This window comes from Pantherophis guttatus, chromosome 8 (genome assembly GCF_059756535.1).
Source record: "Pantherophis guttatus breed Tessera chromosome 8, ASM5975653v1, whole genome shotgun sequence".
In the NCBI taxonomy this organism is placed as follows: Eukaryota; Metazoa; Chordata; class Lepidosauria; order Squamata; family Colubridae; genus Pantherophis; species Pantherophis guttatus.
In genome coordinates, this window is record NC_142070.1 from 67821845 (window position 1) to 67840014 (window position 18170).

General features: G+C 37.1%; 1 protein-coding gene across 3 annotated transcripts in view; it reads right to left on the bottom strand.

The window, feature by feature from the left end:
* The window catches only part of NDST4 (N-deacetylase and N-sulfotransferase 4), a 160853-nt gene that overhangs the window by 51630 nt on the left and 91053 nt on the right, over positions 1-18170 (bottom strand). The gene's annotated exons all lie outside the window — the stretch shown is intronic.

The following is an 18170-nucleotide window of genomic DNA, read 5'->3' on the forward strand; positions in this document are numbered from 1 at the left end:
AGTATGAATGTTTAAATTAGTAACTTTAATTTTGAAACACTTTCAGAATGACTTGAATGAGTTTTGAATGTGAAACTACTTTAAGCTTGAAACGGTTGGAATATCTCACCCTGTAAAATGAAAGGGACTGATAAACGTGTACAAAAACCACATTTGGCTTTTATTTAACATCAGCCTAATTCAAAAAGAACAGTAGCTTTTGGTTTTAATGAATGTAAACCAAAGTTTATGTACAAAAGTATGGCGCAGGGAGAACAAACAGAAAGAATTATAAATCTTAAAACGGGAAGATGGTGAACACAATTTACTGGACATTACTGAAGTCTGTTGGGATAAAGCACATTAATGGAATGAAAGAATAAATAAGAGTACCGTATTTTTCGGAGTATATGATGCACCGGAGTATAAGACGCACGTTAGTTTTTGGGGAGGAAAATAAGAAAAAAGCTGATTGGCAGGTGGATTGGCCTCCCGGAATACCCCCAATCAGCTACCAAAAGTGAATTTTAGCAACAGGTTCCTTGGTTGTGAGGTCTGTGCTTTGCTTTTTTTTTCTGCCTCTGAAATTTCTGAAACTCTGTTTCAGAAAAAACTTTCTTTTCTGCCTCTGAAAGCCTTCGAAACAGAGCTTCAGAAAAAAAGCCTCTGAAGCTCTGTTTGGGGGCTTTTTTTCTGAAGCTCTGTTTGGGGGCTTTTTTTCTGAAGCTCTGTTTGGGGGCTTCTTTTCTGAAGCTTCTTTTCTGCTTTTTTCAGCCTCTGAAATCTCTGTTTGAGAAGTTGGGCGGGACTACATTCGGAGTATAAACGCACTCAGATTTTCACCCTCTTTTTTGGGGGAAAAAGGTGTGTCTTATACTCCGAAAAATATGGTAACTTATTGAAAACAAATATGACAGTCAAAACAGGAGAATGAATGTCTTTGTGAAAGAAGTGTGTACGTCTGTAGAAATCCAGGACTATGACCACGAACATCCAATCAAAAGCATTTGGGTAAAACTGATAGGAAGGGGAAACAACAATTATATTCCACTGGGATATGCTATGGAAAATAAGCAGAATAACAGAGCTGGAAGACTTTTGGAAGACCTTTGAAGACTTCTAGTTCAACCTCTTGCGCAAGAAGTAAACCCTACCATTTCAGACAAACAGTCATCCAAACTCTTCTTAAAAACTTCCAGTGTTGGAGTACCCACAACTTTTGGAAGCAAGTTGTTCCATTGATTAATTGTTCTAATAGTCAGGACATTTTTCCTTAGTTCTAGGTTGGTTCTCTCCTTGATTAGTTTTCATCCGTTGCTTCTTGTCCTGCCTTAGGGTGCTTTGGAGAATAGGTTGGCCCCTTCTTCTTTGTGGCAGCCCCTGAGATATTGGAACATTGTTATCATGTCACCTCTGATCCTTCTTTTCACTAGACTAGACATACCCAATTCCTGCAACAATTCTTCATATGTTTTAGCCTTCAATCCACTAAGGGACCATGGATTCAATCTGGATAAGTCTTTTCTGGAGCAGATTAGAGAACTTTAAGGAAGGACATTTAGTAAAAACGGGACATATTAAATACCTAAACAACCATCCGAAAATCAGTTCAGATACAATTGCAAAGTGCCCCAAAGACTTGGTCTTGTTGATGGTTTCGTTTTAAAAAGATTGAAGAAAATACATGGGGAACAGCATTCCTAAATCTTATTCTAATCAACTGGAAAAAGTTAATTGTAGTGGGAAAAGCAGTGGGAAGCTTGGGAAGCAGTGACCCTGAAGAAATGGAACTGGAGCATTTTTGTACAGGCACAACCAAAAATTAGAAAACAAACTTAGAGTAGTACTAAATGTTGGACAGAAATTCTTAAAGTCAAAAGTAATATAGGAGGTATACTAAAGATAGTAAATGTACAAGTGCACACTGTTCCAGTGAATCTACAGCTCATTTCAACTGAGCCAAGAATTGAAAGGAATATATCTGTGAAATAGAAGATAGTGAAATTGCCAAGAAAGCATATCAACTAAGAACGGAATAGGTGAGAAAGGCTAAAGTTAAACGAGATACAGCCTTGAAAAGGAAGATAAAGGAAATAAAAATAACTTTTTCACTAGGTTAGAAATAAGAACAATGAAAAGGAAGGAGCAAGCTCACTGATCGGAAAAAAATAGAACAGAAGAGGTAATGGGAAAGGGGAAAATGCTTCAAATGCTTTAGTATACTGTGATCTTCTCCCAAAAGGGCAACCGTGATCAAATGGATCTTAACAAATCAAGTGAGATAGTTACAATCCAAGGTAAGTAAAGTGATAGTCAGGAAATACTTGGCTACTATAAGGAAATCTCTAGCCCAGATAAATTACATTCAAGAGTCTTCAAATATCTTGAGGGTATAAACTTTTTGAGAATATTGGAAAATCATGGCAGATGGTTATAGAGCAAACTTGGCAACTTTAAATGTGTGAACTTCAATTTCCAGAATTTCCCAGCCAGCATGTTGTACTCCACACGTGTTAAAGTTGCCAAGTTTGAAAAACATGAATAGAGTATAGGATCAAAGAGCCTTTCAACTGCAAATATTATTCCTATTTTCAAAAATGGGGTGAAATGGGCAATGAAGGGTAGTCTACTTGCCTCTGATCCTTGGCAAACTCCAAACTAGGTTATTAAACAATTCGTTTATGATCTTTTAAAAAAGAAAAATACACTGATTAGCAGAAGAGAATGAAAGTGGTTATATCAAGAGCATGTTATGCCAAACCAACTTAATCTTTTTCTTGATATAGAAGCCTTCAAGTTATTTGAAGTTACTTGATGTAGTAACCTTAGTTACCCATGAGATGTGGTGGACATTTTATTTATTTATTTTTTAAAAATAGTTTTTATTAAGCATTTTTATCTTTAAAAACAGAAAAAAAGGACAAAAACACAGTAAAAAACAAGACCAATATAACAATATATACTATTTTTAGAGCCTTCTGCATCAGCATGTATATTCTGCTTTTATATTAAAATCTTCTACTTGATCTTTCTATCTGTTATAACAATTTTGATAACTCTTATAATCATGCTAGATACATATATTTACATTATACTTATTTATATAGTCAGTGATTTAACATTAACAATAGTTAGTAGCTCTTGTTTTTTATTTAATCAATATTAAATTAAATTTCCTATTTCTTATTTTGGTTTCTGTTTTCTAGCCACTCGTACATTTTATTCCACACTTTATAGTAATCAGAATCTTCTCTTTCCTTTATTTCCATAGTCATTTTATCCATTTCTGCGCATTCAAGAATTTTTCTAGTCACTATTTCCTCTGATGGTATGTTGATCTGTTTCTACCATTGTGCAAGGGTAATATGTGCAGTATTATATATTGCAAATTTCCCCCTATGTTTGGGTCTATTATTCCTAAGAGGAACAGCTCTGGTTTAAATTCTAACTTTTGTAGTGTAATTTCTTCCAATCCTCTTTTAATTTTACACCAGCATTTTTTTTTACATTGGGGCACATGTGGTGGACATTTTAGCTTCAACAAAATATTTGATAAAGTCTCCCATGAAATCCTAGTAAAAAATACTTGCAAAAAGTTGGTTAGACTAGGCTGAAATTAAATGAATTCAATCAGAGCTGATTGAATAAGCATACTCAGTGGTATCTTGATATTCATAAGCTGAATAGGAGCCAAATTGTGTGATGCAGTTTCCAAAAAGCAACAGCAATTCTATGCCACTGTAAAGGAATATGGAAATGATCTTGATGTAGGAAGGGATGGACTATTAAAGTAAAAAATGCAAGACTGATGTCAGAAAAAAGAATACTACTTCATTACGATAGGATACTAAAACAGAATCCTGACAAACTATCTTAGGCTTTCATTTTTCAAGGACTAAGTTGTCTTTCCCCCCCCTTTCATTCATTATTTCACCAAGGTTATCTCTACATACCTTTACAGTCACATCAAGAGAAATAAAGCACTGAGATCAAAACAAGTAACCAATCCTTTGTATTCCATATTAGCCTGGCTAAGGGGCTCAGTGGCTAAGATGCTGAGCTTGTCAATCAGAAAGGTCGGCAGTTCGGCGGTTCGAATCCCTAGTATAGGTCTCCTGTGTGAGCAAGGGTTTGGACTAGATGACCTCCAAGGTCCCTTCCAACTCTGCTACTGTTAAAATGTCCAAGATGATAAGAGCCTTGGGAGGGGGGAAAATAGAGAATTCTTGGAAGGTTTATATTTGTGTTGTTAAGAGAAGGAAGGATTTCAGCAAAATGTGATGGCTGTCTTCAGGTATATGAGGTCTTTTGCTGGAACAGTAGTTTTGCTCAAGCCTAGAACAAAACAATTTTATAACACTCCTTAGTACCTGTCTTACTTGTGTGTGTGTGTGTGTGTGTGTGTGTGTGTGTAAAATGTTGTCATTTTGCAAAACAGAAAAGCATGCTTTCTCTTTTGCAGTGCCTACCTTCCGGTATTTGTGGAGACCCTGGTAATTATTATTTTTTAGGGTGGGGGGGAGTTATTTATGTGATTTTGTCTAGACAGCCAAATTCATTTTTCGTCCATCCATCCATCCATCCATCCATCCATCCACCCACCCACCCACCCACCCACCCACCCACCCACCCATCCATCCATCCATCCATCCATCCATCCATCCATCCATCCATCCATCCATCCATCCATCCATCTATCTATCTATCTATCTATCTATCTATCTATCTATCATCTCACATATATTAATTTAAAATATGTAAGCTTCCCAGAGTTTTTGGGGAGCCAGATGGCCTTAAAATCTAATCAGACAATCAAACAATATTTTGAAAACCATAATAAACTGTTGCTAAATTATGAAATTTAGTAGGTTTGAAAGACCATATTTTCCCAGTCACATTTACCCAATCTACTAGAATGAAGAGGGAGGTACATCTACCGGGATCAAGAAGAAGGGGCATCTATGTGGTGCCTCCCTCCCTATGGAAGATCATCCTTGTGGAGATAAGAATAGTCTCCACTCTGATACTCTTTAGCAAGGCCCTGAAGATCTGGTTTTGCCAATGGACCTGGGGAACCCAGAATGGGATGGAGTGCATCAAGTGGTTTATTTGATTGACTGTTGTTGCCAGGGGGCTGAGGGGGCTGAGGGGTTCTTGGTTTTACTGAAAATGAGTTGGGCGACCATATAACTTTTCTTAAATAAATAAATAACTTCTCTATAGACCCGAGCTCAGTTTTGTGTAACAAATCCTAGATAGGATTTGTAGGAGCCTGGATAGCTCAACAGACTAAGCACTGTAATTTAACACCAGCTGTCTGCAATTAAAGTAAGATCGAATCTCACCAGGCTCAAGGTTGACTCAGCCTTCCATCCTTTCTAAGGTAGGTAAATTGAGGACCCAGTTTGTGGGGGCAATAAGCTGACTTTGTATAAATATACAAAAGTATGAAGGCTATTGCTTAATGCACTGTAAGCCGCCCTGAGTGTCCGGAGAAAGGCGGCATATAAATCAAATTAAAAAAAAAAATCCAATATGTTCCATAAAATCTTCCTTCTATAAATATGGATCTTGATATTATAAAATTTAAGTCTAGGGCTCATATAACCAGGGAGATTTGTGATGAGAATGAACAAAAAACTCAAAATGCTAATATACTTGAACGTATATTTCAGTGGTGGATTTCAATTTTTTTTACTACTGGTTCTGTGGGCGTGGCTTGGTGGGCATGGCGTAGCTTGGTGGCATGGGAAAGATACTGTAAAATCTCCATTCCCATCCCACTCCAGGGGAAGGATATGGTAAAATCTCCATTCCCACCCCACTCCAGGGGAAGGTTACTGCAAAAATCCCCATTTCCTCCTGATCAGCTGGGACTCAGGAGGCAGAGAATAGATGGGGGTGGGGCCAGTCAGAATTTTTACTATTGGTTTTCTGAACTACTCAAAATTTCCACTACCGGTTCTCCAGAACTGGTCAGAACCTGCTGAAACCTACCTCTGGTATATTATATATCATTTAAAAACATGTGGCCAGGGCATATTTTGATTTGATTCAGTTTGGATTAAAAAAAACCTCAGATGTACAAAAAGAAGCTTAATTTTGAGTCAGCATTTGGATGGATGGTGGCTGCAGTCTTTTATCTCATGAGTAAATCATTCCCCTTGTAGTATGAGAGATGCTCATGAAGAAGAGTCAAAGCTGGAGTATCCCTGAATGAAACTCACTCACACTGTAGTGCTTTCCTTATGGGTACAGTTTTTTTCCACAGGAAGTGCAATAACAATTTAGCACAGCAAATTTATGCTTCTAAGAGTCTAAGGGAAATAAAATATGTTTGCCCTTTGTTGACATAACAAGGCGATCTCTGCTGAATTGCTTTGAGTCTTGTCAAAAAGGAGAGAGGTGAAATGTTGGCTGTCATCTGTCACCTTGCTGAATTAAAAGATTTACATAAGCCTCTTTCTACTTTTAACACAAGGACACTTTTTCCAAGTACTTTTTTTCTTCAGGCAGGCAAGGAGATTCCCTAGGAGATTATTTTACTTTATTTGATTCTTACTGTGTCAGCTGTATGCATTATTTGTGCCAAGGTATTCAGAGACATAAATGTTTTGTTGTTTTCTAAGCAATTCATCCACTGCAATTTTTCAGCCTTTTAAAAGTATTACATTTATTTGGTATCTTCACGTATAACTCTGACAATGCAGGTTTTGTATGGTTAATGTGAAATTTTAGAAATAATTTGAAAAAACAAAAACAAAACCCTTTTATAAAATGATGTACTGTACACCTGATAAATTGTCAGAGATATATAGTATGTCACAGAAGTGAGTACACCCCATTCACATTTTGTAAATATTTCAGTATATCTTTTCATGTGACAACACTGAAGAAAGGACACTTGGCTACAATGTAAAGTAATGAGTATATAGCTTGTATAACAGTGTAAATGCGCTGTCCCTTCAAAATAACGCAACACACAGCCATTAATGTCTAAACTGCTGGCTAGGGGTGAGTACACCCCTAAGTGATAATGTCCAAATGGGGCCCAAGTAGCCATTTTCCCTCCCTGGTGTCATGTGACGTATTAGGGTTACAAGCAGAGGTGGGCTACACTTATTTTAACAAAGGGTTCACTGGTTGTGAGCGCATACTCACTTTTGTTGCCAGCAGTTTAGACATTAATGGCTGTGTGTTGCGTTATTTTGAGGGAACAGCACTTTTATACTGTTATATTAGCCATTTAATAAGCAGAAATAATATATCCAGTTTTATTTTTACCCTGGAAACCACTTCTGGACTTGAGATAGAAAAAACCCTTAAATATTAACATTGGGTTTTGCTGATTAAATTAGTTTGTTGTTATATAAATGGTTGATAGTTGTTAAGATGAAATGGGATAAGTCTCCTCAGCCAAGTTCACTGTGGCCAACTCACCATGGCCAACTCACCTCAGGACAGTTTGCCATGGCCAACTCGTCATGTGATAATTCACTGCAAGAAAATTCAATATAATTATTTAAAATAATTTAAAGAAATATTTTAATTTTTGTCATTCACATTTTATTTTGTTCCTCCTTTGGCATCCTTTCTTTAATGATTCTATTTGACTATCTTTGGAGATTCTCAATCATCCAGGTCATAGTTGTCCCAAAGGTGCTTTTTCAAGAGGCAACTGGACTTCGTTGTTTTTCTTTGAAGACGTTTCACTTCTCATCCAAGAAGCTTTTTCAGTTCTGACTGGATGATGGGAAATGGAAGGATTTATATTCCTTGCAGACAGCTGGTCATTTGCATTCTTTTAGAGAGTCATTGAGGCCACCTGGAGGTTTATCTATTTCATCAGTGTCACCTGAGTGGTGCAAATGGGCGTGGAGCTTTCTTGGAATTGTTGAAAGGACTATGTCATAAACTGAAGATAGATGATGTCATATCCCTCCCTCTCTGTTGATGTTCAATTTTGACATAGATGGCCTCTTTAGCCTCTCTTTCAAATAGTAGTCAAATCCGTCCAAAATGGTGACTTTTCTGTCTTCAAAAGAGTGGCCTTTGTCTGCTAAATCTTGTCCTGATGGGTTTGTTCTCCCATGTTGTGCTATGAGTTTATGAAGTGGTTGTTTTGTTTCCACAATGTACAGATCTGCAAATGGATCACTGCATTTGTGAGCCATTTACCATGTTGCTCAGTTACCATGTTGCTCAGTTACCATGTTGCTCAGTTTGTGTCTATGTGTTTTATCCTTGGGGTAGACAAGCTTCTGCCTTAGTATATTCTTGGGTTTGAAGTGTGTATGTATGTTGTGTTGGCTGAAGATCCTCCTGAGCTTTTCCGATATTCCTGCAACATATGGAATGACAATGTTGCTTTGTTTATTGTATTGTTCTTTGTCTTTTATGGAGGAGCTCCTGCTGGGTCTTTTGGGGGATTTGATGAAGGCCCAGGTTTTAAAAGAAAAACAAGAAAGTCCAGTTGCCTCTTGAAAAAGTACCTTTGACATTCTATTTGACTATTTCCTCAATATTAGTTGTCCCGTAGTGAGTTGTTCCATTGCGAGTTGTCCTACGGCAAGTTGACAGTGGTGGGTTGGCCATAGCAAGTTGACTGCAATGAGATGGCTGTGGCGAGTTGCCTGTGGCAATTTGTCACAGATCCTTGTTTAGATTGCAAAGGCAAAACTGAGGCTGAGGCTGTATTTTACTGCACTAAAAAATTTAGAAGCTTTTTTTCTTTTCCCTTTTACCCTACACCTCAACTTCCTCTCTCTTTCCCTTTTGCATTTTCCTAGTATCTTTATTTTATTTGCATTTTATATCATGATAATCTTAATCAAAAAATAAATAAAAAAGAGAAATTTTGGTAATGATGACCAAAGAAGGGCCTCCATACAGTATTAATAACATGACATTGCCAAATTTACCTATCATTACCTAATCAGTTGAAACATCTGCTAGCAAAATCTCCAGTGTGGTGTCTTCAGGTACTGTATGTTACATTTGGGTTTGCCAAATGGAAATACTAGATGATTTTGTCTGAACATATCTGGAAGATCATCAATTAACAAAGACTGTTTTCTAGTATTAGGCTCCATGATTCAAAGTAAATTAAAATATGTTTGCAAATGCCAATAGATACAATACTGCTCTATTTGTATGAAGATTCTGCAATGAAAAACTAAAATAGGTTCATTTGGATAATTTTAATCTCCAGCGTTAAACATTTTGTCCGTGTAATGGTCTCCTATTACATAACCTATTACATACTACATAGGTTTCCAATTGACATGGTACATGGTATTCCAATCCAATTGACATGGTACATGGTATTCAGGATTTTTGGTAATAAATGAGGCATTTGCTAAAAGAAAGGTCTGGAGTAGATTATCCTTGGTATATGTCTAGATGGATGGATGGATGGATGGATGGATGGATGGATGGATGGATGGATGGATGGATGGATGGATAGATAGATAGATAGATAGATAGATAGATAGATAGATGATAGATAGACAGACAAACAGACAGACAGACAGAACAGTTTCTGATGTGCCTTTCAGCGAAACAACATAATTTTTAAAACCTAGTGAAGCTCCAATCAAATAACTTAGAAGATCAGAATTCAACGTTAGACTCATCAGGCAGAAAATCTATGGCTTCACAGCCAAGATATTAAAAAAACGGATATATTGTCAGTAGAGTTAATGGATTTGGCTTTTATTTGGTTCAGTTTCATTTATTTGTTTTGGCCAGAAGCCGTAGCAAAAGTTATAAACAAGACAGGAACAGGAAGGAATATAATCTTCAACCAATGAACTTATTCATAAGTATAAGAAGGATGTTGATAGTTGTCCAATTTCTTTGAGCTTTTACAATAATATATTCATAATGCTAAAAGTCACATACTTAAAAATGTTGTTTAGGTCTAAATACATTTTTCTTTCTTTTTTCTTTTTTAAAGAAGAAAAGGTAGGGTAGTTGATGTAGGGGCATGAGAGTATATTTTCTCCATTATACAAGTAGAGGGGTTTTTCTTATCTTCAATAATCTAGTATGGATATTTAAGACTTGCAGCAAAATGTGGTAGAACAGAATGCTTCTCAGGAACTTACCATCCATCTGTTTACAACCTCTTCCCCTCTTGCCTTATTTTTTTGTTACACAAATAATGAAGGACTATGGCAGGACTAAACCATGCTTCATTTACAAAGGTGATAACAGGTCTACAAAGAAGAGGACTCAGGTTAGCCACCAAAAGAAATTCCTGACTATGAATTCTCTCGTGATATCTGGTGCTCTTTCATATGTTAATGTTTCCTTTTCTACAAATCTCCTAAAAGGAGAGATGGTTATTTGTTAGAGACTATCTGTGGAGACTGCATTGAAGTCTGGACTAGATAACTGGACTAAATAACCTCTTTAACAGGGGTGTCAAACTCAAGGCCCGGGGCCAAATCCGGCCTGCAGGGTACTTAGATCTGGCCCACAGCAAAGGACCGGCCTGCAGTCCTCTGGCAGTAAAAACAGAGCTAGGAGGGCTGCCTGCGGCCCTTCCAAGCTCTGATTTCACTGGCAGAGGGTTGCAGGAAGCCGTCGCAGCTGAAAACGGAGCTCGGAAGCCATCGCAGCTGAAAATGGAGCCTGTTTTCTCTGGTAGAGCGCTCAGGCCACCACAGGTGCCCCGACATAAGATGTTGCCTGGCAACGCCCATCCCAGCCACACCTCCTTGGCCCCCCAAGGTCAAACACAACACTGATACAGCCTTCAATGAAATTGAGTTTGACACCCCTGTTCTATAATAAATCCATCATATCCTAAAAACCTGCTTTGGAACTGATTTTCAAAGAAAATATGAAGTTTCCAGAATAGACGAAGAAAAAAATCTTTTTCTGAATGCCAAGTTTCAGAATGTTGTCTCAGATATCTGCAAATCCAGGTAGAATTGCATTAATATAGTTTTACTGATAGCAGCAGTTCATTTCCTGGCATTGTTGATTCAAATTCTCATTTCCCTACTGGTTATTGAGAAGAAAACCATTTGACAGGAAAGGGAGGCTACAATAACAGCCAAGAAGCTTTTGACAGTGATGTAAGAATAAATATTTTGTGTCATGGCTGACTGTAATAATCCTTCCACAAAAGAGTGGGGTCCTTACAATTATACCTCTGTTTGTCAGAAACATCTTGCCTTTCACCCAGTGTCTAGTAGTTTTCGGATAAACACTGGCTTTACATTCTGAACTTTTTTCTTCAAAATGATATATTTATAGAAGACTGCTATAACCATGCAGTCACCTTTTTGGGGCAATAATTCGAAGTGCATTTTAGCAGTTTGAGATGAGAAATAGCTATTATCATTGTCCATTACTATGCCATAGGCATAATAATTTCATAATGATTCAGGGAAAAAGTGCATACTCTGGACATGACTGAGGCAATTTCACATTTTCCTCTGGGGACATGTTTATTCCAAAATAAGTTCATTCAGCTCAGTGAAGCTTACTTTCAAGTAAATGTGCTAACACGATAGCCTGAAAGTGCAATCATATACATGTCTATTCATAAGTAGGATGAATGTATCTGTCAATTTTGATTTGTCATTTTTCCCAGGCTTTATTTTATTCTGCCTCCACAAGAGTTTCTGTGCTAAAACATTCCTACCATGTCAACCCATGTTATTCCAATTTCATTAGGAACAGAATGTAGAAAAAAGGATGTATATTTTTCTAATTAAAGAAACACCATTGCATGTGCCAAAGAAGGGCAGACTGAAGTTTAATTTCTATTAACCAGGATACAGTCTGGTTGTTTGAATTTGCACCAAGTGAAAATGTGAGGCTATAGTTCTTCAAAACAGTATTGAAGTCCATATTTATTTATTTTTATTGTAAGAATGCAAGAAGTATAGCAGAATTATTTGAGGACTAATCGCAGGAATAGAAACTGGTTTAACAATTTCTTTCTCCAGGGAAGGTTTTCAAGAAAGCTCAGGAACCTTAAGAGACAATAATATCATTAAATAGTATTTAACAATTCCTCATTTATAAAAGGTCTTTATATTCTGGAATAAAAAGGTTGCTTAAAAATAGGAATGGAAGAAATTCTTATGATCTTCATGAACAGATAGCGATAGCAATACAATGTCAAAAAGTTCCTCTTTAGATGACTAAAATAATGGTGCCATGCTAAAAAAAAAAATGAATAGCAACTAAAAATAGGAGAGATATTATATTCCTTATAGCATTATTCCTATTGCGTCTCTAACAGTGAAGGAAGACCTGGTAGAAGTAAAATCCAGTATATATTTATCCATAGCAATCTTTTAAAACGAAGACTGCATTTTTCCTCCACAGGCATATGTTCTTTCCCTCACTATAGAATGAGTATTAATCCACCTGGAAGTAAACCCTGCTGATTAAATTACTTGGGCTTGCCACATTTGTTTACTCCTCTTTGGTTACAGGCAGGCCTGTTAAGTCAAACAAGTTATAAAGGATGCAGAAAACAGTTCTACCTGCTGTGATCAATGCGCTATATGAGGGGTGTCAAACTGGCGGCCAGCAGGCCGGATGCGTCATGCACAGGCCACACCCACCCAGCTCCACAAATGGGAAAAATGATACAAAATGTCACACGATGGCAATGTGACGCTGCAAGTATGACCCCCGTGTTCTATATCTTCTAATATCTGGAAGCCTAAGGTACATAGCAATACTAGATGATGATGATGATAATGATGATGATGATGATGATGATATTATTATTCATTTAGTCATGTCTGACTCTTGGCAATTCTATGGGCCGAGTCTCTCCACATTTTCCAATCTTGCACTATTTCTTTGAGTTTTTCTATGCTCTGTCTGGTGTCAGCTCTGATAAGGTCGAGCCACCATGTTCCTCGATGGCTTGGTTTCCTTTTACCACTAACTCTTTCAAACGTATTTGCTTTCTCTGGTGAATTCCCCTGCATGGCATGGCCACAGTAAGTGAGATGTAGAGTCGTGACTTTGCCTTCTAGTGACATGTCTCGTGTTATGCGCTCCAGTACTTTTTGCTAGTCACCTTTGCTGTCCAAGGCAGGATCCTTTTCCAGCACTACAGCGCAAATGAGTCAATTCTCTTGCTGTCTTGTTTTTTTAAGATCCAACTTTTACAATCATAGGTAGCTATGGTGAGCAGACAACAGAGCGGACGAAACTACATTTGGTTGTCAGGCTGATGTCCTTGCTTTTCCATATTCAGCTCATGTTCATCATTGCTGTCTGACCCAGTGCAATCTAACATTTTATTTCCGTGCTGCATTAGCTCCTTTCAGCTATTTGCAATTCTAGTGAATTTTTCCACACATCCTATATCTTCACTGACAATTTATTATTTGAATGTTTCCATTGCTTGCAGTGGTCATGAGCTTTTTCGATGTTCAGGAAGAGGTCAAAATTCTCACTTTCTTCTTTGATTTTCTTGATCAGATGTTCCAGCCTTCTTTGGGTTCTGAGAGGAAACTTCTTCCACTAATCTTTCCACTGATTTTTGAAAGGGGAGAAATTGCAACCTTCTTGCATTTCTTTCTCTATCTTAAGTGGGTGGGTGGGGGGACATGATAGCAGTATCCCGGTATTTGAGAGGCTGCCATAAAGAGGAGGGGGTCAGCTTATTTTCCAAAGCATCAGAGAGAAGGACAAGAAACAATGGATAGAAACTAATCAAGGAGAGAAGCAACCTATAATTAAGGAGAAATCCCTAATAGTGAGGACAATTTTTTTTTAAAATTTGATTTATATGCCGCCCTTCTCCAGAGACTCAGGGCGGCTTACAGTGCATTAAGCCAGTGTTTCCCAAACTTTTGACATATGTGTACCCCTTCTATAATTTTTGTAACGCTGAGTACCCCTCATAAAAAACATATGCTTTAATAAAAATCAAAATATATTTATTTTTTCTTTTTTTGGTACATACACAAAATAAACAAAAGTTATATTATAAAGAACATTTATTTGATTCAATGTGAAGGATGAAATTATTTATGTTGAGATGACAGATCATCATAATTTGGTTCCCTGGTTGTTAATTTTAATCTCAGATGCAGTTCCACGTCCAATAGTCTGTTCCTTTTTTTCGACTTAATGTCTTTCCTTGTTCTGTGGGCGCAGCTAAGCACGGTGCAGTGGATATTCCCACGTGATCCCCACCAAACTCCGGTGCAAGGCGTACCCCCACCAAACTCTTCCCGTACCCCTGGGGGTACGCGTACCACACTTTGGGAAACACTGCATTAAGCAATAGCCTTCATACTTTTGTATATTTTATACAAAGTCAGCTTATTGCCCCCACAAACTGGGTCCTCAATTTACCTATCTTAGAAAGGATGGAAGGCTGAATCAACCTTGAGCCTGGCGAGATTCGATCTTACTTTAATTGCAGACAGCTGGTGTTAAATTACAGTGCTTCTGTCTGTTGAGCTATCCAGCTCCAATTAACCAGTGGAACAGCTTGCTGTCAGAAGTTGTGGGTACTCCATCACTGGAAGTTTTTAAGAAGAGACTGGATAGTCACCTATCTCAAATGGTATATGCTTGAGCAGGGGATTGGACTAGAAGACCTCCAAGGTCCCTTCCAGTTCTATTCTGATTAATATTGATATTGTACAGTATATGTACAGGTAGTATGGATTTTGGTGATATCAAATTTATTCGGACCGCATCAAAATGCAGTGCATAATTTGACTTTAATCTTTGCCACTAACAATTCATGATCTGAACCACAATCAACACTTGGATATGTCTTAATAGCAAAGCCTGGACCAATTCCTTGATGACTGAATAGGACATAGTCAATCTGATAATGTAATGACCAAGTTTATAGGAGATGCTTGCGTTGTTTGAACCTTATATTCATGATCCTTTATCTGTTTTGTTGGAAAAATTGCACAAGACAATCATCTCCATCATGCCTCTCACCTAGTACAAAATGACCAGTGACGCCTGTTTCCACTTGTTTGTCAATTTTTGCATTGACATCACCCAGAACGTAAACACTGTCTTTTTGGGGGGCACTTGTTTCAAAATTTATTGGACCATGATATAAAAGTCCCCTATTTCAAGCTCTGTGGCAGCAGTTGTTGGGGCATAGATTTGAATATGTTGAAGGGCTTGGTATGAATTCTGATGGTCATGGTTTAGTCACTGGCAGTTGAGAAGCTTTCCGCTGCTCTAGCAATTTTCTTGCTTACAATATTGTGGTACCACTCTGTTTGTTTTCCTGGTATCATGTCCTGAATAATAGACAGTGAAGTCCTCAGATTGGAAAAAGACAATGACCGACCAGTGTAACTTAATGACACCAAGGAGATCAAATCTCACATTTGACAATATTTAGTTTATCCTGACTGATTCCTCTGACATTCCATGTGGTTATCCAATGTATATCTGTGCAACACAGACATCTGCTTACTCCACTGCCAGCCTCAGAACTGGGATTCCTATTGTCATATTGTTGGTCCCTATCTGACATGTTTGGGACCCTTCCCATAGAATTTTCTTGGTGAGAAGTAGATTGCCAGGTCTTTCTACAACCCTTAACTCACTATACTAGCTATCAATCTTATCCGGCTAAAAGGCTTAATCTTTGGCTGACTATAGTGCTCTTTCCTTAATGATCTTAGAAAGAATATATAAGAATAACTCCTTCCTAGAATATGTGTGCCCCCTAAACTGAAACCACAAGGAATATTCTTTTTTCATATTCATGTTACATACACATCTGCAGTATTATTATTCTACAACAAAGTGTCATTTTACCAAGCCATAGAGATCAATTTTATATTCTTTTACTACTATGTAACTCCAACTTCTTTGTGAAATATAATATTGCCAAGTTTTGCTTGGCAGCAGGCAAAATCTTCGGGAAACTGAATTGCCAGCTAGAGTCAATCAAGCTCAATATGTTTCATGTCTAACTATTATATTGTTACTATAATTTCAAGTTGCAGTTGATTTTGTGCACTTGATTTTGTACAGTTTTGGTTACCATGGCTTATTCTATAGATTTTAAGGAAAAAGAATACAGATTTATACATTTTATCTCTCTATGTTTTAATTCTACATTTATCATCCTTAGAGCTTTTAGATACAGATGCTTTATATGATAATTCTTAATTTCTTAGTTTTTACCTTAATATTGGTAAAAAAAAATTGAAACAAATTTATTGTAACGATATCAGATCCCTTCATACTGATAGGTAGACTTTCATGGACAATATTAAAATCACTAAATTACTTTAAATTCATAGTTTAGAGAAGTTTTCAGACTTGCAACTAGTCATAGACATCTAACAAAATCATCCCTCCAGATGTGTCAGAAATACAATTTCCAGAATTCTCAGCCATCATAGTCTTTGGCTGATTCGGATATGAATTTTGGAGACTGTAATTTCAAACTAATTGAATGGTATCAGGTTGGAAAAATATTTTTAATTCTAAGACTATGGTCAGGGCTTGAATCAAAAGTCACAAAATTATAAACCCATCTAAAAGGCTCTTCAGACACTCCTTCTCGACTATTGTTTCTAAAATGTAGTGGTAATATTAATTTACAATAGATAATATATTTAGAAAACAGTATTCATCATTATCATCATCAAAATGAATACAAAATAAAGCCAATAAATAGGAATTTTGAATTCATGAATTGGAATATACCCTGTCTTATATTTTTTTTAAACCCTGAAATAAGCGTTGGCCTTATTTTCAGGGAGGTCTTATTATTTTGGGGCGTGCGGAGCAAGACGGGGTTCCTCTTGCTGTCTTACCTGATTTCCAGCTCTGTCTCCCTAACCCCAAGTAGAGGAAATGGCGGGGACCGGCTGCACAATGCGTTTAAATATTTTCGGGGAAGGGCTTATTTTTCAGGGAAACACGGTAATTTACTTTATTGATAATATATTTGATAAATGATAATAACAACAACAATTATATATTCCTAATATATTGTGGAGCTGGCTGTGACTGATATAAATCCAGAGGTCTCTATCTAATGATGGAACTGCTTCTTTCTGGAATACCCTAAGATTTTTCAAAATATCTTCAAAGCAAAGAAGAATGGGAAGATTTTCAAGATAGGAAAAAAGGAATCAAAACTGTGTGACCACTTTTTATCTGCTTTACATTATTTATATGCACCCATTTTATGTTAATTATCCCAATATATGAAAGGATAATCTAAGATTCCATATACTATGTTTTGAATTAAAATAAAGCAGTATCTGTTGTGAAAGTGATTTGAAATATAAGGCTATAGGAATGCAAAATCCTGCTTTATCTATGACTAGCTGATAATCCAGCGTTGCCTGGGTATTTATTTATCCCAATCCTGTATCAGACCCCACAGTATTTTTTCCAGAGAGTAAGTCATCTGTGTACCAAGTTTGGTTGAAATTGCTAAGAACCAATCCCCCTTACCAGAGGGAGCCCCTTGTGGAGTACTGTGAAGCTGTTACCACTGTGCAACTCCACTGTGCTGTACAGTAGAAGCCATTTTAAGGCACAACAGGCTGTCTCTTAAAGAACGTGAATCCAAAATGTACACTATTACTGTCAAAAGTACTGTGATTTGACACTATAGATATAATTTATTCCTTTTCATTTCAGCGGCCCAGGCTTTCAGAGGTATGCTGGAACACACACACACACACACACACACACACACACACACACTCACACACACACACACTGAGGGGTGTTAGGGATGTCTTTTCCCTACAGTATTTTTTTTTCCAGAGAGTAAGTCATGTGTGTACCAAGTTTGATTGAAATTGCTCAAGGCGTTCCAGAGTTATGCTGGAACATACACCCACACACATCCATTTATAGATAGATAGATAGATAGATAGATAGATAGATAGATAGATGGACAGACAGATAGATTATGGACAGAGTTCTCTACTTGAAGGACTGTCCAATCCAAATTTGGTTTCAAAATAAAGAATTATGAGAAAAAAGTCATATAGTCAGAGATAGTACATAGGCGTAAGTCACTGGAAATATCTGATTCATAACCAGCCCTCTGTTATGACATGCTCCTAGAAACACCACTCCATTGCTAGAATCTGGAAAACCAAAGTGACTAGCTTTTCTTACCAAAACTTACAAAATATATTTTTATACTGATCAGATCTAGAGTAATACTCTTACCCTCA